This window comes from Callorhinus ursinus, unplaced genomic scaffold (assembly GCF_003265705.2).
Source record: "Callorhinus ursinus isolate GAN/ISIS: 27379988/994484 unplaced genomic scaffold, GSC_fseal_2.0 scaffold27, whole genome shotgun sequence".
In the NCBI taxonomy this organism is placed as follows: domain Eukaryota; kingdom Metazoa; phylum Chordata; class Mammalia; order Carnivora; family Otariidae; genus Callorhinus; species Callorhinus ursinus.
In genome coordinates this window covers 17,610,415-17,635,249 of record NW_027397089.1, presented here as the reverse complement: position 1 = coordinate 17,635,249, position 24,835 = coordinate 17,610,415, and the positions used below count along the sequence as shown (strand labels likewise).

At 37.2% G+C, this 24,835-nt stretch overlaps 1 long non-coding RNA gene across 1 annotated transcript in view; it reads right to left on the bottom strand.

The window, feature by feature from the left end:
• Nucleotides 1-24,820, bottom strand: part of LOC112830144 (uncharacterized) — a 40,670-nt gene extending 15,850 nt beyond the window's left edge. The window contains exon 1 of the long non-coding RNA XR_012373981.1: nucleotides 24,654-24,820. This is a non-coding gene — a long non-coding RNA (uncharacterized lncRNA). The remainder of the gene's footprint in view (nucleotides 1-24,653) is intronic.
• Between the last annotated feature and the right edge of the window lie 15 nt (nucleotides 24,821-24,835).

Sequence of the window (24,835 nt, the reverse complement as noted above, 5' to 3'; positions counted from 1 at the left end):
CTCGGCATCAGGGAAATCCAAATCAAAACCTCAATGAGATACCACCTCACACCCGTCAGAATGGCTAAAATTAACAAGTCAGGGAACGACAGATGTTGGCGGGGATGTGGAGAAAGGGGAACCCTCCTACACTGTTGGTGGGAATGCAAGCTGGTGCAACCCCTCTGGAAAACAGTATGGAGGTTCCTCAAACAGTTGAAATTAGAGCTACCGTTGGATCCAGCAATTGCACTACTGGGTATTTACCACAAAGATACAAATGTAGGGACCCGAAGGGGTACGTGTACCCCAATGTTTATAGCAGCAATGTCCACAATAGCCAAAGTGTGGAAAGAGCCAAGATGCCCATCGACAGATGAATGGATAAAAAGAAGTGGTATATATACACAATGGAATATTATGCAGCCATCAAAAGGAATGAGATCTTGCCATTTGCAACGACATGGATGGAACTGGAGGGTGTTATGCTGAGTGAAATAAGTCAATCAGAGAAAGACATGTATCACATGACCTCACTGATATGAGGAATTCTTAATCTCAGGAAACAAACTGAGTGTTACTGGAGTGGTTGGGGGTGGGAGGGATGGGGTGGCTGGGTGATAGACATTGGGGAGGGTATGTGCTACGGTGAGCGCTGTGAATTGTGCAAGACTGTTGAATCACAGATCTGTACTTCTGAAACAAATAACGCAACATATTTTAAGAAAAAAGAAAAAGAAGAAGATAACAGGAGAGGAAGAAAAGGGGAGTATGTCAGAGGGGGAGACAAACCATGAGAGATGATGGACTCTGAAAAACAAACTGAGGGTTCTAGAGGGGGGGGGAGGGGGATGGGTTATCCTGGTGATGGGTATTGAGGAGGGCACGTTCTGCATGGAGTACTGGGTGTTATGAACAAACTATGAATCATGGAACACTGCACCAAAAACTAATGATGTAATATATGGTGATTAACATAACAATAAAAAAATTTAAAAAAAGAGGAAAAAAAATAATACAATGAAGGCTGTCCTTCCAAAAAGATTCACCTGGCAGCAGCACTCGAAGAGTATTTGAAAGGAGAGCTGGGAGATAGGGGACACCTGCAGAGGGGCCAATAGTACAGATAATGTAGCATAAAGGTAATGAGAGTCTAAACTATAGCAGCAACATAGGGAGCCTACAGAAGGGAGAAAGAAAAAATGGGGTAGAGATTCAACCAACAAAATTCATTAGTTATTTGAATCTGGAAGGCAAAGGAGAGAAGAGACAAAAGGCTGTCCTTGGTACTTGGGGGAATGGTGATATAAGTTAGGACAGAACTAATGTATTCATTTTGGAAAGTGCTGAATTACTGAATCTGAGATGTCACCAGAGTATTCGGATGGAGCTTTCCAGTAGGCGGTTCACAATTTAGAAGCAGAAATCATGAAGAAGGCCAGGTTTGGAGATGCTGATTTCATGGTTGTGGGAGCCATTCGAATGTGCCTGACAAAGTTCCTCCTCCAGGGAAAGTAGTTAACTGAGGGCTCCAGCTATTAAAGTTGAAATTCCCCTCAGGGTTTGAGCTGAGGACATGCATCTCACCGGTGGCTTCCAGCCAATGAGCAGGTGCAGCAGAATACTAAGGAAGATCAGCCTAAGAAGACAAAGGACTTCTTTGTCGGCCAACTTGATTTCAAGGACTCATTAACGGCTTTGCTGAGCCATCTATCCAGTGTGGTACAGTCTACGGGGCTCCCACCCGAACTTCCCTCTTCCTAATCTTCTCTTTCTCTGTCCTTCACTTGGGATCAGACCTGTCTCTCAACCTCTCTGGACTCTTCCATTTCACACCAACATAAACATTTCCCCATTTAATGCTGTCTCAGCATCTGATTCTCAGAGCATCTAGATTAACACAACAGTTATTTGAAAAGAAATGATAGATAGTCCATATGTCACTTTGCATAATTAGAATTAATGTTCAAAATACTGATGCTAAAATTTTCTAAACTCTTGAATCATTAAAGCAATATTAAATTATTAAATTTAACTCCTAAACTATAAAATTATATTTAGTAGGTTATAAGTTTAGGTGAGGATGTTTTGCCTTTATATTTTAAGAGATTATTTTAAATGGAAAGGTGGAATCATTAGAAAAAATTCTAGTTGGTGGATATATTAACCTTCAAGAAATATCCACGAGTTATGAATCATTGAGCTGAAATCATAGATAAGGGTGACCTTTGAGCAATGCAAAACTTAGGTAAGTAATATTTTTTTTGTTTTCCAGATACTCAGAAAGATGTAGATCTGTTCATGTTCTTCAGTATCCTTCTACTTTTTAAGACTTTTGAGCAACATTACTGCTACTAATATTAACAGATAAGTTCTGATAATATATGTATTTATAAATGAGATGAATAAATACATTAAAAAATTATCTGACTGACCATCCACTCTAGCCTTACAGTAGGTTTAGCAGACACTGAAAGTTTTTTGATTGTAAGCAGCAAATAATCTTAAGGTTTCCCTTGCACCATTGTTTCAAAAGAAAATCCATGCTCTCTAAAAAGGTATGGTTTAGAATCAATCAAAACCAAGTGGCTTATCAATATAGTAATTAGGCTAGCATCTGAATCATTTAAGCTATTATGATTTTCAGGATTATTGATGTGAGAATTCCAAAGGCCAATGTAAATTGAAAATTGTTGCTTTGGTTGCTACAGATATGGGTAGTGTATCTCCTTGGATGTTAGAATTTAACTTTAAGGAAAACATTGTTTTCCTTTACTCAAAGGACTTGTATTCTTTATATTCTTAGGAATTGTTTACTTTCTCTTTTGCATTAGGCTGGGGTTTAGAAATCTAGTATGTTGTTAATTCTGTCTCTTTTGGATGCCTTTTGACTCAGGAGACCAACAAACAATCTTAGCGGGAACATCTGTTGATCTTTTGAAAAGTAGCCAATGAATTTGGAGTTTCCCTGGCCAGACAAATTGTGGGATCATAGCCCAGTCCTGAGCTAAACTTAAGGACAATGAGATTAGTTCTGACATCTAGAAAAAAAAAAATGGAACACATGGGAAAATGCTAGACTTAGAAAAATTAATATTCTTTGATTTTTTTTCACAGTTAAAATGAATGGAAAGTTAAGATTAGTGCTAGCAAGAAAGGCTGTAAAATTTTATATATGCACAATTAAAGGGTTGAATGATTACATGGAAAATTTGGATCATATAAAACTGCCATGAAAAAAACCAAATGTTTGGTCTTGTACTGCTCAAACTTGATGGTTCATTAGCAATAGAATTATTGATAAATATATTTGATACTGAAATGCTTAAAATAACCGTTTCTAGAAATAAAGCGTCTCTCACTAGTGCAGACTAGATTGGATAGTGTGAATGACCTCTTTGTAAAATTCCAGGTTTTAATTCTTTCTAGTTTTTTTTTTTTTTTTTTAATTCCTTCAGTTACTCAATAGACTACCATGCAGTAGACTACCTTGTCTTCAAGTCATCCATTAGGTGATCTCCGACAGGCTCTTCAATTCCCTGAAAATCTTTATTCCTTATACTATTATATTTGTTCTTGGTGATAATATTAACTCCCTTGGCTCCAATTGCTATTTGTCTACATGCATTTCATACCCACATTCATCCTTCTATTCCTATCTTGCTCTCTGCCATTCTAACTACTATATCTTAAGCCCCACCTCCAACCAAACTTACTAAGATAATTCTTAATCGTCTTTGAACTATCCTATATCCCCAAATCTATTTATATTCTCCTGTTACTTCTGTGCCATTTTATGTATAGTTCATTTCTCAACTAGACTTGCAAACTTTTAAAAGATATATATGCTTATATGCTATTTTTTTTAGATCTCTCTTAGGTAACATTTGATTTTACCTCGATCCTGGTAATATATAACATTTTCTTTACAACCTCTTTATTTTTAATTCTCACATCTAACAAAAATAAAACATGATCAACATGGACAGATGCTTCACATTAAAACACTCTCCCATTGGCTTCTTCGTTACCCCAGACTCTGCTCATCCTGCTACTCCCCAGCCAGCTTCTTTTCCGCCAACTTTGCTGAATCCTTCTCCTCTACCCAGCCCTCAAATACAAAAGCTGCTTGTGACTTTTTCTAGGTCTTCTTTTCTTACAAATTCCTGTCACTTTAGGTGGTTTGTCTTCTTCAGTAGTTTCCATTGTCTTCCCCATGGATGTGAAGACTTTAAAATATGGCTGCAAATTCTTGAACACTTTATCACTATCAAAATATTAAGAACCAAACAGTATTATCTACATGGGAAATACTTAATTCCTTGATATTCACTGGTTACCATTTTCAGCGACTAAAAGCAGAGCTCCTTTCCAGATTCATCTTCTCGTGCAAACGTCAGGTTACGCTATCAGTTATCTCTTGCCTCATGACAAACCGCACCAAAACACGGTGGCTTAAAACAAGGCAATTATTTTGCTTACAAATCCACAGGGCTCTCCTGGGTGGTTCATCTCTGCTCTGCATAGTGCCCATCAGCTGGAATGGCTTGACTGGGGTCTGAAGGATCCAATTTCAATATGGCTCCGTCACATACCTAGCAAGTTGGTGCAGGCTGTCATCTGGGAGCTCAGCTGTGGCTGTGGCCAGGGGTCTCAGTTTCTCTTTACATGAGTCCTTCCATGACTTTCTCGGGTTTCTTCACAGTGTAGTTATTGTTCTGATAGTGAGTGTCCCAAGAAAACAAGTGGGTATGGATGACATTTTCATGACCTTGCTTTACTTGAAGCAGTCACAATGGACTTCTCAGGCTCAAAGAGAAAGGACCTAGACTCCCATTTTTGGGTAGTGGCAAGGCTCTTAAAGAGCACATGGGTAGGAGACACCATTGCAACTGTGTTTTTGTTTTTGTTTTTTTAAGATTTTATTTCTTTATTTGAGAGAGAGAAAGAGCGCGGGTGCGCACGGCACAAGTGAGGGGCGGGGGCGGAGGCAGAGGGGGAAGCAGGCTCCTCACTGAGCAGCAGGGAGCCTAATACGGGGCTCAATCCCAGGACCCTGGGATCATGACCTGAGCTTAAGGCAGATGCTTAACGACTGAGCCACCCAGGTGCCCCTGCAACTGTTTTTTTTAAACCACAGTTTGGGGTGATGGGCATTAAGGAGGGCACATGATGTAATTAACACTGGCTCTTATATGCAACTGATGAATCACTCAACGCTACCTCTAAAACTAATAATGCACTATATGTTAATTTATTGAATTAAATAAAATAAAATTTAAAAATAAAAAAATTTTAAAAATTTAAAAAATAAAATAAAATCACAATCTGCTACAGTGACTAAAGAGCCAAGTCACTTTCTGTAGGTTACTTCTGGATTATGCACATAATTCAAATGCTAAACCATATGCCTCTCCAATTCTAATCAGTGCAACTTTTTGTCTAGCTCTTCCTAAGTGTTTAAAGGTAGTAGGAAATTCCTTTCATACATTATATTGCCAAATAATTATACATTATAATATTATATAATATTAATAACCTATTCTATACATACATAATATACATTATATATGTATTGTATATAATATATATGGATTATACAATGCTTACATAATGTAGTAATGCAAATAATTTCATGCATTACAATATCAAATTAGACCCCACAGTAGCATCTAAGTTAAATGCTGATTGATAATCAAATCTATACCCCTGTTATGTGTCATCTTTCTTTTTCCCAGCTTTTGAAGAGGCAAGAAAGTAAAACAAGCAAACAAAAACTCCCCCTTCAAACATGTCATCAAAGAAAGAGTCTAGGGGCACCTCGGTGGCTCAGTCGTTAGGCGTCTGCCTTCAGCTTAGGTCATGGTCCTGGGGACTTGGGATTGAGCCCCTCATCCAGCTCCCTGCTCGGTGGGAAGCCTGCTTCTCCTTCTCCCACTCCCCCTGCTTGTGTTCCCTCTCTCACTAGGTCACTGTCAAGTAAATAAAATCTTTTAAAAAAAAAAAGAATGAGTCTTACAAAAGTGAGGTAGTTAAAAAGACAACCTCATTCAGTTTATGTCCTTTCTGCTGAGATGGCCAGTTTTTAGAAGAAACATTAATTTCCTAGAATATGAAATGTGCTCCTCAATTTATTTCCCTGGAACATAATTTTTAAAAGATTGAAAAAAACTTATAGTCAGCACCTAGGTAAACTTAAACCAGAGACCTTTAAGATTAATACTAAATGTCTCATTTTTAAAATTTGATGTATTCTTATATTTAACTCAGCTTCACTACCTAAAATATAGCCGACTATAACTTTTAGGATCATCTATCATTTATCACAATCAGAAAATAACAAATAAATCAACTTGTGACATTCCTACATCTCCAGGGTCACCAAAATATTACTCTTTCATAAAAGACAAAAGAGAGAGAGAGAGAGATAAGTTTTATTTTGCTCTTTCCTTCCAAATATAAATTATGTAAGCTAATACCTTGTTTTCCAAAGAAAACACTTGCCTGAACTTAAAGCTCACATATTAGGTTTCCGGTAAAAGTCTTGATTCTGTTTGTTAACACCCTATGAAGATTATGGATCTTTCGTTGGCTTTATGGGTTTATAGACTTGCCGTTCTTAGCTTGATGGTCTGGGGAAAGAATTACTTTATGTTATCTATTTCGTGTGAAATGAATCAAATTCTGTTTAGAAACAGCAAACCAAGACACATGGGACACACTTTATCTTAATAACTTACGTGTTCTTAAATACGGGAGCTATAACATCTTCCTCATAGTTTTAAATGTTTTTATTATGTCCATAGGTTTTGGGAATGATAGTATGAATCAGAATTATGTGGTAAGAGTTGTTTAGATAATACACAACACCAAAAGAATAAGCTAAAAAGAGAAAGACAATAGTGAACCAACTGATTCTTATTTAGTTGCATGGTATCTGTATAAGAATGAGTTCTATATTTAGATTAACTGGGTTCAAAGCTGGGTTCACACATTTATTGTGAAATGAGAATGATTAATAGTCTCTGCCTTTTAGGGTTAGCAGGATTAAGTGAGAAATTTCCTGTAAATCCCATTAGCATAGTGGCTGACACAGAGATGGGACTTGATGACTCTGAGCCATTATGATCATTGCCAAGCTCAGCTGTCACCTCATCTGTGAAGCTCATCTCTCGAATCTTCCCAAATACTTTAATGAGAACTATCCCTCTCCGTCTGTACTCCTTTGGCATTTTGCTTACATCTCTCTTACACTTCTCTCTACTGCATGTATTAACATATATGTTTGTCTTCCTCATTAGATATCAGGTTCCAAAGGGCAAGGACCATGTTGTCTTCATCTTTATATTTTTCTCTCAGTACACTTTTTTCCAATACCTGATACCAAGCTTATATATATTAGACTTTTTAAAAAAGACTGATTTATTTACTCGAGAGAGAGAGACAGTATGCACATGCATGAGGCGGGGCCAGAAGAGGAGGGAGAGAGAATCCCAAGCAGACTCCCTGCTGAGTGCAGAGCCTGATGCAGGGCTCAATCCCATGACCCTGATATCATGACCTGAGCCAAAGTCAAGAATTGGAGGCTTAACAGACTGAGCCATTCAGGAGCCCCTGTATCTTAGACTTTAAATGAATGTTTACTAAGTGAAGATGACAGGTTCCTTTTCATCCTTCAGTCTCATGTCAAATGTCACCTCTCTGTTGACTCATTCTAAAGAAGCCTCATGATTCCACCCACCCCCTACCAAAGTAACTCTATTACATTACCCTGTTTATTTTTTTTTATCATTTTGGGGAATTATTTAATTAACATATATACTTACTTATCTCTCCTAATAAAATGCAAGCACTATGATAGCAGAGCCCTTATTCACCACTGAATCCTTAGCAGCAGGATATAAGTATCAATTTAAGTACTCAGGAAGTATTTCTTAATCATTACACCTCCTAGGGCCCAGGTACAACAGTGGAAGCAGAAGTGATATGTCCCAGTGACCCTTATTTAAATAACTAGTAAAGTTGGTGATGACTTTTGGATATTAAAAAGGTGATACTCAGGAACAACTGTGAATAAGGTGTCAGTCCCTGCCTCACTTCCTTCGCCTTTGTCATTGCCAGGTACTTCTGCTCACAGGGAGCCCCACCTACAAGCTTAAACTCAAATGAATTCTCAAACCAATCTTAGCATGAAGAAGGAGAGACATAAGCAGATGCGGGAGCCATGATTGAAAGGGTGTTTGTAAAGCCTTGGTTATACCTGAATGGCTTAGACAAAGTTTGCTTAAATGGAAGGATCAGCCAAATAATGCTCCCCAGGCAAGCACCTGACTCTTACCATAGATAATGAAAGACTCTGGTTCACTAGAAAAGAACAAGGACATCACACCATTTGAATGATGCAAACAAAGTTTTAAGTCACTATTATTAAAGATAGTAAATGGAGATGGTCTCCCACTTGGCCCATTCCCGGGGTCTGGTCAACAACCTGGTGCCTTGAAAACTGATCCAAAAGATCTGGCAGGATCTTTGGTAGAAATAGTGTTGAAGCCTGGTAGTCATTACAGAACAAGGGTTTCTTATTCTTTTCTGATTGAAGATTACAGGATGCCTAACCGATTATATGGAGTATGGTGTATATTAGGGCATGGAAAAGAAATAAATCTTTTTTGGCAGCAATCTATGACCTTGGTGTTAAAGAAATTACATGGGCTATGTCATAGTATAAAATTATCAATGTTGATTCTCATTAACTAAGAATGTTATTACTTGGACCACAAATCTTGACGCTGGAGTTTCCAGGTTGGTGAAGACATGGAGGTGCTGGAGAGTAGGACACCCAGAGAGGGTGTGGAAACCCCACCCTCCTTTCTCACATACCTTGCCCTAAGCATCTCTTCCATCTGGCCATTCCTGCTTTTGTAATAAACCAGTGATTTCAAACACAAGACACACAGAGAGGACACCACACAAAGACGGAGGCAGAGATTGAAGTGATGCATTTACAGCCAAGGAAAGCCAAGGATTGCTGGCAACACCAGAAGTGAAGATAAAGGCATGAAACAGATTCTTCTCTAGAAACTTCAGAGAGAACACAGTCCTGCCAACACCTTGATCTTTGTATTTCTAGCATCTTGAACTGTGTGAGAATAGATTTCTGTTGTTTTCAGTCACCTAGTTTGTGGTACTTTGTTATGGCAGCCCAAAGAAATGAATACTGGTTCCTTTATGTGCTGCCACTCCCACTTATAAATCAACCACATCATAACAAAATTTTCCTCTGAGCACAGCATTCCCTTCATAGGAAAAGAAGCACAACAATGGTTTGGTTCTTGGAGAATTTATTGTAGTGGCCAGGTTGTCTCTTATTGAAGGATTCAATGCATTTACAGTTGTGATGGGTTACTGTGATAAGATTAAAGGAAGGTGATTGGGGCATGTTCTTTTCTGTGAACATTATAGAAATAAGCATGAAATCTTGCCATTTGCAATGATGTGGATGGAGCTAGAGTGTATTATACCAAGTGAAATAAGTCAGAGAAAAACAAATATATGATTTCACTCATATGTGGAATTTAAGAAACAAAACAGACGAACATAGCAGAAGGGGAAAAAAAAAAAAGAGGGAGGCCAACCATAAGAGACTGTGAACTATAGAGAACAAACTGATGGTTGATGGAGGGAGGTGGGTGGGGGATGGGCTAGATGGGTGATGGCTGTTCAGGAGGGCACTTGCTATGATGAGTACTGGGTGTTATATGTAAATGATGAATCACTAAATTATACTCCTGAAATGATATTACACTATATGTTAACTAACTCAAGTTTAAATAAAAGCTTAAAAAAAAACCCATTAAAATGTGAACTATTGGGGAGGAGGGTAGGGGGATGGGTTAGCCTGGTGATGGGTATTAAAGAGGGCACATTCTGCGTGGAGCACTGGGTGTTATGCACAAACAATGAATCATGGAACACTACATCAAAAACTAATGATGTAATATATGGTGATTAACATAACAATAAAAAATTTAAAAAAGTGAACTATTTAACTATAATTTACTTTGAATTTTTAATAACAATAGAAAAAATTTTTACTGTAATTTTGTCTCTGCTTTCATTTATGCTTTTAACCAACACTGTAGCTAAGATTTAAATTACGATTTCAGAATTAGTACATTGAAAATGACACTAGAAATGGGGGAACCAAGGTGGCTTCCTAGAAATTAAAATTTTTCTGTTTTGCAAATATTAGTTCTACAAGAAGGTTGTGAAAAAAAAAGGAAGTCCATGAGCAAACATATGTAGTGGAAAATGAACCCATTGTATTGTTCTGTGTGAATTAGAATATTACAGCCTCTGTCATAACCTGTAATAAAACTGCTTTAATTTTGTTCAATCAAAATGAAAGAAAGGAAGAAAGAAAGAAACATGAAAAGAAGGACCTTCAAAGTTTAATTTGTAATACTGGATAGAAGTGAGAATATAATTGGTTTAATTGCTTTCCAGAGATAATTTTTAAGTCAGGATTTTAAAATATATTGCCTTTTCTGACAAAAGCTACATCTCCATATTCTTAATTGTATTCTACTGGAATTGCAAAGTTTTGATGTAGGATGAGGGCTTAGCTAGACAAATAAGTGATAAAACAGATGACCAAAAATATACCCACTTAAAACTATAAAATAAAAATAAAAGCCAACATCAGGAAGTTGCTGGAATGAACAGTAGTCAAAGCAGAATATAAGCTGTATTTTATACAACATAATATAGGCATTTAATAAATGTGAATGTTTTCACTAAAACAAAGAAATCTTGGCTCTTTCTCTCACAGCCTCCATCTAATTCATGAGCAAATTTTGTCAGCTTTTCCTTCAAAACATTCTAAAACCTGACCACCGTGTATTACCTCCACTGTACCATGGTGGTACAAGTTTCCATCATTTCTCCAGGGGATTATTGCAATATCCTCCTAATTTGTGTCCCTTTGTTAACCTCAGATCATCTTACTCTTTTGTTCAAAACTTCCCAGTTGATTTCCCTCCTCACTCTGAGTAATAGCCAAAGTCTTTACAATGTCCTCAAAAACCTACATGACCTCCCCTTGTGCCCACCTCCATCTCTCTCACTTCATCTCCTACCAACCTCCAACTCAATGACTACCCTCAAACCTTGGTGGCCTCCTTGCTCCTCTCTTCCCTGAAATGTTCTTCATGCAGGTATCCATATGACTCACTCCTTTATTTCCTTCAGGACTTTGATAAAATGTGACTTTATCAATGTCACTTCCTATAGCTCATTATTTTTCTCCACAGCTCTCATCACCATGTGCCACACCATGCATATTATTTGATTATGTATCTACTCTCTCTGTCCCCACTGAAACGTAAGCTCCATGAAAGCAGAATGGGGGTGCCTGGATGGTTCAGTCGGTAGAGCATGCAACTCTTGATCTCAGGGTTATGAGCTCAAGCCCCAGGTTGGGCAAAGAGATTACTTAAAAAAAAAAAAAAAAAAAAGCAGAAATATTTGTGTCTTTTTTTTCACTGTTCTAGCCCGGTCTTTAAGATACTGCCTGGAACACAGCAGCACTGTAAATAAATATTTTTCATACACTATAATTCTACATTTTTCTTGACTCCTTCACTAGACTCCATGTAAAGATTATGTCTTATCCATCTATCTCTGTGATCTACAGTGTTCTTTCGATGAATTAATATGAAAGGTTTTTAAAACAACTGCACAGTTCTACTTATTTCGAAAAATCACTTTACATTCACACCAAATTGCAATTAATAGGGACAGATGGTGTTATTTTTTAGTTTGTTTGTTTGAAAAGACAAGAAAAATAATTGAAAAGCAACCCATATTCATTTTGAACATTGACTTCTAATCTTATTTTAAAATTCAAATTATTCTGCAATACACAGGACTGAAGCAGACATTTTTAATTCTCTAGACACTGAAGCCATATTTCTTAGGTTGATGCAAAACTTAGGCTCCCTGTTCTCTTATTTTAATTCTCCTTTTTTCCATTTCTATATGCAGAGGATAAAGAGAAACATTCATCCTCATAGAGTGGCAGAAGAGATGAGGGCTGCTCTCTAAGAGGATTAAACACACAAAGAAGATAATTAACTTGCTGAGGCCCCACAGAAAATCATGGAATAGCAAGAACAGCATTCAGAGCTTCTGTTATCCTAGGAAATTCTGTTGAATAGCTCCAGTTCATGTCACAGAGTTCATTTGTAGCCTGAAGTGTTAACATAAATTAAGAAAAATATTGAACCTTACACATAATGCAAATAAACTAAACTGTTAATAATTTACCAAACTGGTTTTTTCTTAAGTATAAGTTGACATCTACTTTGAGAACAAAATGCACTATATTTTTTGCTACGGTCTTTAAAATCATTCCCAAAAGCAACAGAACTCCAAATGAGAAAATGTCACTGGGGAAAATGATGAGAATGCAGACATCCAGATTCACTTCTCTAAATACAAACCCTTATAACTGGATATATATTATGGGATACTTTCCCTGGGTGGGGATATTAAGAGTGATTTTAATTTTTCTTCTTTGAGCTTTTGGAGTAAAAAATTTTATAAAGAACATACATTTTTTTCATCAGAAAAAATATGAAAGTTATAAAGTGCTTATATATTCTTTTCTAATATATAGTAATTCCCCTTAAACATAATGTTCAGGCCTTAAATTTAGACATTAAAAATGCACCTCACGTTTTGGAAAGCAAAAGCCCCAGTCAATCCGGAAAACAGCTCCAAGTCTTCCAAATTTGACTTATTCCCTGAGTACTGTTTATTGTAAATTGGAAATGTAATGCCAGGCAGATAAGTCATCATCTAACTAAAGTGGAACACAGAGAGGAATTATTTTTTAACAAGCAATTGGACTTGGAAAGAAAGGCATAGAATAAGAGAAAACAACTGGAGAGGATTTTGGGATTTCTTTGATGCCTGCAATATCCTATATGCAAAGAGCAGTGAGAAATGGGCAATAATTAATTTTAAAAATCATGTCTAAAGTTCTGGTATCCTCTAAAATCTTAGAAATAAATATTATCAATATCCTTGAATATATTATTTCAGGAAGGACTTTAAGTCATTCTGCCATAGATATGTGTCAGTAGGACATTCTTCACAGAAATATCCTTTCTCCTACTACTCTCTGACTTTGGGAAGCTTGACCCAATTCTTAGGTCTCTGCCAACATGGAGTTAGTTGGTAGTCTCCAAGCCCTGAATAACATTAGCTAGACTAAGTAATTCCTTTCGGTATCATCTTTAAGCCTAAAGGTCTAAATCAAGAATAAAAGCAAAAGGAAATTCAAGCATGAAAGGAATTTCTGCCATCTTTTAAGTAGTGAGATGGGGCTATTAGAAACAATTGTTTGTGATATCAGTAAGTGTGAGGTGTTTAATAGGAAATGGACTTAAATTTTAGATAATTAAAAACCACAATTTTCTTAGCATGTATTGCAGTATCTTCTAAAAATATATTATAATTTGTTGAAAAATAAAAATCTTTATGTAAAGCGTGCACAAGCCCTACAAAGGCACTTCAAGGTTATAAATGGGCCAACACATGTGAAGGGACTGCCATCTAGTGGCTAAAGAAAAGATATATTTTTGCGTAGGATGGGGGTAAAAACTTGTTTAAGCAAATGTTAGTATTTCCCCATTATCCCATTTTATTAATCAAACACTTTTATCTTTATTTGGAGTCAAAGAGGTTCAGATAAATAGATATATCTTGTGTTTTTAAATATATAAATGATTTTGCTAATTTTACTTCTTCTTTTAACTGTATAAGATATATGCCAATGTAGAAAATTTCTAAACTACCTTAAATTAAATTTATTGTATTGTATTATTATTAAATAAAATTCTAAACTACATTAAAAATAGAGAAGTAAAATCTATAAGCCTGCCACCTAGAGACAACCATAGTTAACATTTTAATTAATTTTGTTCAAGTCCTTTTCTATGCATTCACAATTTTTCATATAATTGACATCACAGAAAGTAATATATTTTGAGGAATACTTTAAAACATTAAAGTTACAAAATGTGTTTTTAACCATGTGATTAAAACCTGCTGTGGTTTGAGTGAGGTTCCTTCCCTGCAGGGAATAAAATATGCACATGCATGGATAAGTGAGAGAATATCTTATGTTAGAAATTGCAAGTGGCTCAATACTGTTGGAAAATAAAGTGAGAAGTTTACAGTTCAGTGAGAATGTTAGGAAGAAGAATTAACAGGAGTTGGAGAGGTATGGACCAAGCACCATGGGCATGTCAGTTGGATACATTGTTGATATGGATAACCACCGCGGAATTTTGGGTCGTGGACTGACATCTTGGGATTTGCCTGCCACACAGTAATAGTAAAATAATTTGATATTAATATGGAGGGCAGACTGAAATAATGGTTCTCAAAGCCGGCTGCACTTTAGAACTACCTAGGAAGCTTTAAAAATGCTGATCCTCAGACTCCAATATAAACCAATTAAATCAGGATCCTTGGGAATGAGATTTTTTATAAAGTTTCCCAGATGGTATTATTATACAGCATGGGGTGAGAATCTCTAGACTAAAGAGAGATGAAACTAGATACAGAAGTACCATTTAGAAGGGTGTTACGTTAGATCATGTGAAAAATGGTGTGTGCCTAAACGAGGTGAGTGACAGCATAGTTATTTAATTGACATAAGTTGATAATTGCACACAAGGAGTCAAAGATTATTCTCTAATGGTGCCTTGGTAAATGGTGGTGTCAGCAGGAAATACAGCCAGTTGGGCATGTATGTGGGAAGTGGGAAGTGGGGAGCATGTTAATCTTCCTTTAGATTCATCATCAGTGACACAAACACCCTTAGATGTATTTTGTTTTCCCTATTATAAACTCTTGGGCCGGCTAATTTCTCTTAGCTCCACCCACCCTTTAATTATCTCCTGCGTAGTGGGGGACACCTGGACTCTGCAAACCACACAGTACGCTCTTCCAGCAGGGGCAAGAAAGGAAATCTACAATAGGGAGGAGGAAAAAGGGATTTGCTCTTTCCTGTTTGATTCTTGGGTGCTTTCTATCTGCTAGGGGTTCTACTAAAAATCACTCTGACCGCACTTGTTCACCCCTGCAGCAGTCACGCTTTTCTGTAACAGCAGCTGAATCCAGTTCGCAATTTTTTAACACTTGCAGAACCAGCCTCATCGCCACCTCGCACAGGCACCAGCACTAACTGGCTGGTCTCTGCTCCCCAGATGTCTAGGTTTCAACACCCCAGGGCCCCTTCTCTACGTTTCTAAGTTTTTCTCTTTGTTCCTTCAGGTCTATACCTGCTTCCACTAGACCTACCTTACAAAAGAGGCTTAAAAGAGTTCTTCAAGCTGAAATGAAAAGATGCTAGCTAGTCACATAAAAACATACAACACCCTGGTAGAGGTGTGTTAGTACCTTAGTCAGGAATATGATGGAGTGTTTACCACTTAACCCTAGAATAAATGTTATAGTATCAGAGTATTAAAAAATAACTATAGCTGTAATAATTTCTAAGGGATACATATTACAAAGGTGAGGTAAATTGACAATAAAAACATAAAGAGTTTTTGTATGCAATCGAAGTTAAATTGTTATCAGCTTAAAATAGACTGTTATATTTATAAGATGTTTTATAGAAGCCTCATGGTAATGACAAAAGGAAAAAGCTAGAGTAGATTCACCAAATATAAAGAAAAGGAAACCAAAGAATATCACATGGAAAATCATCAATTTCAAAAGCAAGCTGCAAGAGAGGAAGAACAGAACAACGGACTTACAGAACAGCTCCAAAACGATTAATAAGATGGCATCAGTAAGTCCTTACCTACACGTAGGCTCAAAGTAAAGGTGTAAAAAATATGTTCCATGCAAGTAAAAACCAGAGGCAGGGGTAGCTAAACTTACATCAGACAAAATATACTTCAAGCCAAAAATAATAATGAGAGACAAAGAAGGTCATTATATAATGATAAAGGTGTAAATTCATCAAGAGGATATAAAGTTATAAATATATATGCACTCAAGTCAGAGCACCTAAATACATTAAGCAAATACTAACAGATCTGTGGGTAGAAATGGAAAACAATGTAGTAATAGTAGGGGACTTCAGTGCCCCACTTTCAACAAATGATAGATCATCCAGACAGAAAATCAACAAAGAATCATTGGACTTGACCCGTATTTTAAACCAAAGGGACTTAACAGCCATATACAGAACATTTTATCCAACAGCAACAAAATAGTCTTCTCAGAGAGCACATGGAACATTCTCCAGGAGAGATCACGTGATAAGTCACAAAACAAGTCAGAGCAAATTAAAGAAGATTAAAATTGTGCCAGATACTTGGCACAATTTTATGAAACAGGAAACAAATAATAGGAGAAAAGCTAGAAAATTCAGATTTTTTAAATTTAAATATTTTATTTATTTATTTGACAGAGAGACAGTGAGAGAGAGAACCCAAATGGGGAGTGAGAGAGGGAGAAGCAGGCTCTCCATCGAGCAGGGAGCCCAATGTGGGGCTCGATCCCAGAACCCGGGGATCAGGACCTGGGCCGAAGGCAGATGCTTAACAACTGAGCCACCCAGGCACCCCGAAAATTCACAAACTGATGGAAATTAAAAGATACTTTTGAATAAATGGTTCAAAGACAAAATCAAAAGGGAAATCAAAAAATATCTCAAAGAAAATGAAAATGGAAATAAAACATACCAAAACTTATGGGATGCAGCAAAAGCAGTTCTAAGAGGGAAGTTTACAGAAACATTAAGAAAAAAGAAAGATATAAGGGCACCTGGCTGGCTCAGTCGGTAAAGCATGACTCTTGATCTCAGGGTTGTTGAGTTCAAGCCCATATTGGGTGTAGAGATTACTTAAAAATAAAAAAATCTTGGGGCACCTGGGTGGCTCAGTCAGTTAGGCTCTGACTGTTGATTTCAGCTCAGGTCATGATCTCAGGGTTGTGAGATCAAGCCCCTCATCGGGCTCCATGCTCAGCAGAGTCTACGTGATATTCTCTCTCTCTCTCTCTCTCTCCCCCTCTGCTCCTCCCCCTGCTCGCATGCTCTCTCTAAATAAATAAATAAATAAAGTCTTTGAAAGAAAAAGGAAAAAGAAAGACATCAAGAAAAAAAAACCTAACTTTGTACCTCAAGGAACTAAAAAAAAAAGAAAAAAGACAAAGTAAGTCCAAAGTTAGCAGAAGAAAGGAAATAACAAAGATCACAGGGGGGAAAAAAAAGGGAAAGAAAGAAAAAAAGAAAAGAACTGAAAAGACCAATGAAACAAACAGGTTTTTTTTTGAAAGACAAACAAAATTGACAAACCTTAAGTACATTAAGAAAAAAGAGAGAGGACTCAAATAAAATCAGAAATAAAAGAGGAGTACCGTAACATACCACAGAAATAAAAAAGATCATAAGAGAGGGGCGCCTGGGTGGCTCAGTTGTTAAGCATCTGCCTTCGGCTCAGGTCATGATCCCAGGGTCCTGGGATCGAGCCCCGCATCGGGCTCTCCGCTCCGTGGGAAGCCTGCTTCTCCCTCTCCCACTCCCCCTGCTTGTGTTCCCTCTCTCGCTGTGTCTCTCACTGTCGGATAAATAAAATCTTAAAAAAAAAAAAAGATCATAAGAGACTTTGAACATTTATCCATTTATATGCCAACATACTGGATAACCCAGAACAAATAGATAAACTCCTAAAACATACTTACCAAGACGGAATCATGAAGAAATATAAAATTGCAACAGGCCAATTAGGAGTAAGGAGATTGAATCAGTAAAAAATTCTCCCAACAAAAAGCCTACTTATCAGATGGCTTCACTGGTGAGTTATACCAAATATTTAAGGAAGAATTAACACGAATCACTTTCAAAATCATCTAACAATTGGAAAGGAGGAGACACTCACAAAGTCATTTTATGAGGCCAGCATTACCCTGATATGAAAGTCAGATAAGGACACTACAAGAAAACTATAGACACATAACCCTGATAAATATATATGCAAAATTCTTAACAAAATATTAGCAAATCAAATTCAATAGCACATTAAAAGGATCATACATTACGATCAAGTGGGATTATCCCTGGGATGCAAGGATAGTTCAACATATGCAAATCAATAACTGTGATATATCACATTAATAGAATGAAGGATAAAATCATATGATCATCTCAATAGAGGCAGGAAAAGCATTTAACAAAATACAATATCCTTTCGTGATAAAAATGTTCAATTTGGGTATAAAAGGAGCCTACTTTTACATAACAAAGGCTTCATATGACAAACCCACAGCTAACATCAAACTCAAATGATGAGAGATTGAAAGCTTTCCTCTACAATCAGAACAAAACTAGGGTGTGCACTCCCACCATTCCTATTCAACATAGTACTGTAAGTCCTAGCCAGAGCAATCAGATAAGAAGCAATAAAAGGCTAATGAATCATTGAACACTACATCAAGGACTAATGATGTAATATATGTTGGCTAATTGAATTTAAAGATTTTATTTATTTAATAGAGAGCTAGAGAGGGCACAAGTAGGCAGAGTGGCAGCAGAGGGAAAGGGAGAAGCAGGCTCTCCAGCTGAGCAGGCAGCATGCTGCGGGGCTGGATCCCAGGACCCTGGGATCATGACCTGAGCCAAAGGCAGATGCTTAATGACTGAGCCACCCAGGTGCCCCTGGTTAATTGAATTTATTTATTTTTTTAATTTAATTAGGTTAATCACCATACATCATTATAGTTTTTGCTGTAGTATGCCATGATTATTTGCATATAACACCCAGTGGCTCCATTCAATACGTGCCCCCTTTAATACCCATCACCGGGCTAACCCATTCCCCCACCCCCTCCCCTCTAGAACCCTCAGTTTGTTTCTCAGAGTCCATATTCTTTCATGGTTCGTCTCCCCCTCTGACTTCCCCCCCTTCATTTTTCCCTTCCTACTATCTTCTCTCTCTTTTTTTTTTTAACATATAATGTATTATTTGTTTCAGAGGTACAGGTCTGTGATTCATCAGTCTTACACAATTGACAGTGCTCACCATTGGCTAACTGAATTTAAATAAATAAACTAAAATAGCACAGAGTTCCTATAAAAAAAATCAAAGTCACTCAAAACAGGAAAGAAGAAATAAAATCATCTTCGTTGGGGATGATATGATTTCATATATAGAAAATCCTAAAGACTCCACCAAAGAATTTATAGGACTAATTAGTAAATTCAGCAGAGTTGCAAGATACAAAAACAACATACAGAAATCATTTGCATTTCTATACATTAACAATAAAACTTATGAAAAAGAAATAAAGAAAATAATCCCATTTACACTTACATCAAAAACAATAAAATACTTAGGAATTATTTAACCAAGGAGGTGAAAGATCTATATACTAAACACTTTGATTAAAGAAGTTGCATAAGACACAAACCAGTGAAAAGATATTTCATAATCACAGATTGGAAAAATTAATATGATTAAAATGTCCATACTACGCAAAGCCATCTATAGATTCAATGCAATCTCTATCAAATTTCTAATGGCATTTTTCACAGAAATAGAAAAAAAAATCCTAAAATTTGTATGTAATCACAGAAGACCCCAAGTAGAGGTAACAATCCTGAGAAATAAGAACAAAGCTGGAGGCATTGAACTTCCTGATTTCAAACTATACTACAAAGCTATAGTAATCGAAACAGTATGGTACTAGTGTAAAAACAGGCATATAGATCAATGGAACAAAATCAAGAGCCCAGAAATAAACCCTTGTATGTAGAGTCAACTAACACTTGATGAGGGAGCTGAGAATAGACAATGGGGGAAAGACAGACTACTCAGTAAATGATGTTGGGAAAACTGAATAATCATATGCACAGTAACGAAATTAATTTGAGATGGTTTAGGGACTTAAAGAACTAAAGTGATAAAACTAGAAAAAAATAGGGGCATCCTGGGTGGCTTGGTTAGTTAAGCATCTACCTTCAGCTCAGGCCATGATCCCAGAGTCCTGGTATGGAGCCCTGAATCCATTTCCTTGCTCAGTGTGGAGTCCGCTTCTCCCTCTCCCCCTCCCCACCGCTCATTCCCTCTCTCAAATAAATAAATAAAATCTTAAAAAAAAACCTAAAACAGGACGAAGCTCCTTGACTTTGGTCTTGGCAATGATTTTTCGGATGACAACAAAAGCATAAGCAACAAAAGCAAAAATTAGTATGTGAGACTACATCAAACTAAAACACATCTGCACAGCAAAAGAACTGAAAAAGCAACCCATGGGAGACATATTTGCAAACCATATATCAGATAAGGAGTTAATACGCCAAATACATAAAGAACTCAAACAATTCAATAGCAAAAACTCAATCTAATTTAAAAATGGGCAGAGGAACTGAATAAAGATTTTTTCAAAGAAGGAATACAATGGCCAACAGTTACATGAAAATGTACTCAACATCACTAATCACGAGAAAATGCAAATCAAAACCATAATAAGATATCATTTCCCAAATCTGTTAGAATTGGGATGCCTGGGTGGCACAGTCGGTTAAGCCTCTGCCTTTGGCTCAGGTCATGATCCCATGGTCCCAGGATCCCCGCATCAGGCTCCTTGCTCGGTGGGAGACTGCTTCTCCCTCTGCTTGCCACTCCCCCTGCTTGTGCTCTCTTTCTCTCTGACAAATAGATAAAATCTTAAAAACAAAACAAAAACCATTGTGGCAATGGCACTGGATAAAAATAGAAAAAAGGAACAAAATAATAGTCCATATACAGAAAAATCTAATTAATGACAGGGCAACACTGTGGATTAGAGGGGAAAGAATAATATTAATAAAGTTCTTGATGTTAATTGGAGGCAGATATTTCCCTAGTTCAGCTTCCAGATGAGGACACAGTGGGCCCACACTTTGATTTCAGCCTTTAAAATAGTGACCAGAAGTCCCAGTTAAAACATGTTGGGCTCCTAATACACAGAACCTGTGGGATAACAAATCTGTGAAATTTCAAGCTGTTAATTTTTAAAAATTGAGGTATAATTGACATATAATAGGTATACAACATAATGATTTAATATTTGTGTATATTGCAAAATGATCACCCTTTTGAATATGCAATACAGTATTATTAACTATAGTTGCCATACTGTACATCACATCTCCATGGCTTATTTATTTTAGAACTGGAATTTTGTACCTTTTGACCCCCTTCACCCATTTTGCCCCCTCCCCTTTTCTCCACTCTCCGCCCCCATTTTTGGACACCACCAATCTGTTCTCAGTATCTATCAGCTTGTTTTGCTTTTTTAAATTTAGATTCCACATATAAGTGAGATCATAGAGTATTTATCTTTCTTTGCCTTAGTTAACTTAGCATAATGCCCTCGTGTTCCATCCATGTTGTTACAAATTGCAAGATTTCATTCTTTATGGCTGAATAATACTCCATTATACATCTATACCACATTACATATATATCACATTTCGTTTACCCATTGATCCATGGATGGACACTTTGGTTGCTTCCATACCTTGGCCATTGTAAATAATGCTACAATGAACGTGGGAATACAGACATCTCTTCAAAATACTAATTTCATTTTCCTTGACTATATACTCAGAAGTGAGCTTACTAGATCACAGAGTAGCTCAATTTTTTTTCTTTTAGAAAACTCCATACTGTTTTCCATAGTGGTTATACCAATTTACATTTCCACCAACAAGGCACAAATGTTCCATTTCCTCCATATCCACACCAACAATTGTTATTTCTTCTCTTTTTGATGATAGCCATTCTGACATATTTTTTTTTTCAAGATTTTATTTATTCGACAGAGAGAGTGCATGCACAAGCAGGGGGAGGAGCAGAGGGAGAAGCAGGCTTCCCACTGAGCAAAGAGCCTGAAGCAGGACTCGATCCCAGGACCCCGGCCTGGGCCAAAGGCAGATGCTTAACCGACTGAGCCACCCAGGCATCCCGCCACAATGTTTATTACACTTGAAATTGAAAAATATATTCATGATATTTAGAGAAGTCTTCTCCCTTGTTTTTCTTTTTTTAGAGTGTATCAGCTAGTTTTGGTCTTTTGCTATTCTATATATTAGCATTAGTATGTCAAGTTTCATTTTCAACAACTGGGACTTTTACTTGGAATTGTATTGAATCTGTGCATCAATTTGGAAATATGTTGGTTTGCTTTCTTTCAATTGCCCACTCAGATTTATGGTTAGAACCCCCATCTTCTCCCTGGGTTTCACCATTCCTTGTTGGTTACTTTTTTTTTTTTTTTTGAGAGCGAGAGAAAACACATAAGGGGTGAAGTGGAGGAGGGACAGAGGGAGAAGGGAATCTTAAGTAGGCTCCACAATCAATGTGGAGCCCCACACTGGGCTTGATCTCAAGACGCTGAGGTCATGACCTGAGCCAAAATCAAGAGTCAGAGGTTTAAGTGACTGAGCCACCCAGGAGCCCTGTCATGGTTACTTTTGATCCTCACTACATCTTAGTAAATGATCCATTCATTAAACTCTCCTCAATTCTACATTTCAATGTGCCAGATTTTTTTTTCTGCCGGGAAACATACTCAGTCAGATTTAATTTCAAGTACTCTTTATGTCTTCATGCTTTTTACATGGCACATTTTAAAATTACATTTTGTTTGTTGCTAGTTATAGAAATGCAATTAGTTTTGCAATACTTTTTTTAAAAATCCAGCAACCTGGGCGCCTGGGTGGCTCAGTCGTTTAGTTCTGCTCAGGTCATGATCCCAGGGTCCTGGGATCAAGCCCCGCATCGGGCACCCCGCTCAGCGGGAACCCTGCTTCTCCCTTTCCCACTCCCCCTGCTTGTGTTCCTTCTCTCACTGTATCTCTCTGTCAAATAAATAAAATCTTTAAAAAAACAAATAAATAAAAATCCAGCAAACTTGCTAAACTTTCATTACTTCCAGTAATTTATATTAGATCTTTAAAACATTTTTCTTTATATATAATCTCCATAAATAATCTTTAAATCATTACAGATTTGTAACTTTCTTTTCAACACTTATGCCTTCTTGGATTATCTAAACATCTAATAGAATACTGTGTTGGAGTGATATTACATTAATTGCATTAATCTGTCTTCTAATACTAAACTCCCCTTGAAGTCCCTACCATTGATCAGGATGCATAATACTCTCAAAAACCACAATCCAAATGAGGAGGAAGTACACTTTTTAAAAACCAATTTTCCCGTTTCCTTTTTTTAAAAAAATGAAGTATCATTGACATACAATGTTATATTAGCTTCAGATGTACAGCGTAATGATACGACAATTCTATACATTATGCAATGCTCATCACCATAAGGATAGTTACCATCTGTCACTACATAGTCATACACATTCTTTAGAGACATATCAGTTATATGCTTATCTACACACAATGAGCAGCAAATGGATATATATTTTTGACTGACTAGCTGTTTTAACTTTTTATTTACGTCCATCAGTAATGTAGTTATTTAATCAGTAAACAATCATTTGTTGAACATCCACTAAATGCCATTCGCTCTTCAGTACTAGAGTACAAAGATGCCAAAGTCATAACCATTGCCATGAAGCAGCTCATATTTAAGCGTATGAATGGAGTCTCTGTGTGTGTTGGACTATAGGGTGAGGTTGGCACAGAGGAAGTAGAATCAAAGATAATGGAAAACATATATGGCAAGTCTGTACTATAGATGAATGAACAAAATAGATTGTGGAAGTACTTCAAGTCCCCATTCAAGACTTGAATTTTGAAATACGATACACGTTTATTACAAAAAAGATGACGGAGAAGGAAACATTCAATCATTTGTGCTATTTATCGGTATGTGCTAATATATTACAGTATTGGGGATAAAGTGGTGAAAGAATCACAAAAATCTCTGTCTTCGGTTTACAGTCTAGTATCAAAGGAAAGAAACAACTTGCCCCAGATAGGACGTTTCCTGCTTACAAAGGTTTTGTATGAGAAGACAACCAAGAAGTCCGGTTGTTACACAGAGCAGTGATACCCATACCCTAAGTGGGCTGCCTGCAGGAAGATCATACCAGGGTTTCTATTTATATTTAGTTTTTAGATTCTTCTAGTATGTTTTTGCCTAATTATAATGCACACGCATTTAATATACACATTATTATCCCCATAATGGGAGTGCCGATTCAAGTTTTACTGATGTGAATATTTTATCAAAAAAGTTTGGGGACCACTGCTCTAGAGACCTTCAAAGTCCTTAAAAGGGAAAGCGATTTAAATTTAACTGTTTTTAAAGTCACATAACACTCATGTCTAAAATGCTAGCAGTACAGGAATTTTTACATAGTCCCTGGAGAAATTATTTTTCTTATGGGCCTTAACGACAACCCCAGAGGGGCTGCCTTTGTAGTTGTTACTAAGAACTGAAAAAAAAAGTTCTTAGAGGATGTTTGCTGGTTTGGGCCGCCGCTGGGAACTACTCTGGTTGTCCATTCTAGATTAGATGTTCAGACAGCAAGCACAGTCCAGCCAGTTGTATTGCTTGGCGCCTAATCCACAGGGGCCGCCAGGTCCAGAGTCTGAGACGAGAAGTCACAGCTTTCGCACTCACCAGACTCCGCCCGGAGACAGAAAGGACGTTTCCGACTGGTCAGAGCTTGGCGCCGGGGAACTCCGCGGCAAAGTACAGAGCTCCTCCATGCGTACGTAGCCGGCGTGGGGCCGGTATCACGTGCCCAACGTGCGCTGATCTCGCGCCTGCGCGCTGCTGTCTTAATCGCTCCGCTATCGGGC